Source organism: Neovison vison, chromosome 2, assembly GCF_020171115.1.
Source record: "Neovison vison isolate M4711 chromosome 2, ASM_NN_V1, whole genome shotgun sequence".
Classification (NCBI taxonomy): domain Eukaryota; kingdom Metazoa; phylum Chordata; class Mammalia; order Carnivora; family Mustelidae; genus Neogale; species Neogale vison.
Genome location: NC_058092.1, coordinates 219,507,820 through 219,508,926, shown reverse-complemented (window position 1 = coordinate 219,508,926; position 1,107 = coordinate 219,507,820).

Sequence of the window (1,107 nt, the reverse complement as noted above, 5' to 3'; positions counted from 1 at the left end):
AGAGAATCTGCCCTGTATATAATGTAAGCACAGACTTTTTCAAAGAGCTGTATAAGTGCATTGAAGCTACACGGCAAAGAAATAATTAAGCCCTTCATACACAGCCAGAATTTGGCTAAAGTCAAAACAAATAAGAAAAATAAAGAAAGGAGGTGATGCAGAATTTCAAGTTCCAATCAGAAGAGTGATACTAATTATAAAATTCACTTAGCTCTTACTGTATATCAGGGAATATTAACACAAAACACATGTGTAAAATATGTCCAAAATCATCCATACATATATATGTACATATACATACACATACACACACATTATAGAATATGTAGTGTGTATGTGTGTGTATATATATATGTGCTATATGTATTGCACATGTATGAATTATATATGCATATATCTATATAATCTCAATCTTCATAAAACTACAAAATAGTTATTATCCACTTTATGGGAATTAAGAAACTGAAGTTTTAATTAATAAGCATAAGACCTAAGATCACAGAGTTATTTAACTTAAAAACAGGATTCAAATTCAGATCGATGGTATTCTGAAATACCTTAATTATTATTCTATCCTCTTAAAAAAAAGTCTTTCTAATTCTTATTGGAACTACAATGTGAGCCCTCCCAGCAGCAGCCATACTTAGCAACCTGGAAAAGAATGTTCTATTCTGATGTTTTCAGCGATTTGCTGTTCATGACCACATAATGTTTAGCCATGGCCTATTAAGTACATATCACATCCTTCTGTACCAGAAATGGGAATCCATTTAAACAAGCAATTGAGTTTTATTGTTATTTTATTTTCTGCCTAATCCCCCACTACCTTCACTTTTTGCTAAAGCAATAAGGTAAATATCACATTATCTGGCTTTAGAGTATATATGGAAATATCTGTGTTGTCAGGAGAATTTAACTACAGGGAACAGACCTATGGGCAGTTTCTGTTATAAAATTTCCACCCATGTTGGCCAAATATCTGCCTGAGAAGTGCAGGAGTACCATATTTGTCTTAGGATTTCAATTTGTAGGGAAAATGCTGAGAAGGTCTGTTGGTTATATATACAGTGATCACAAAATACACTGTTCAACTGGGAAGATTTGGAA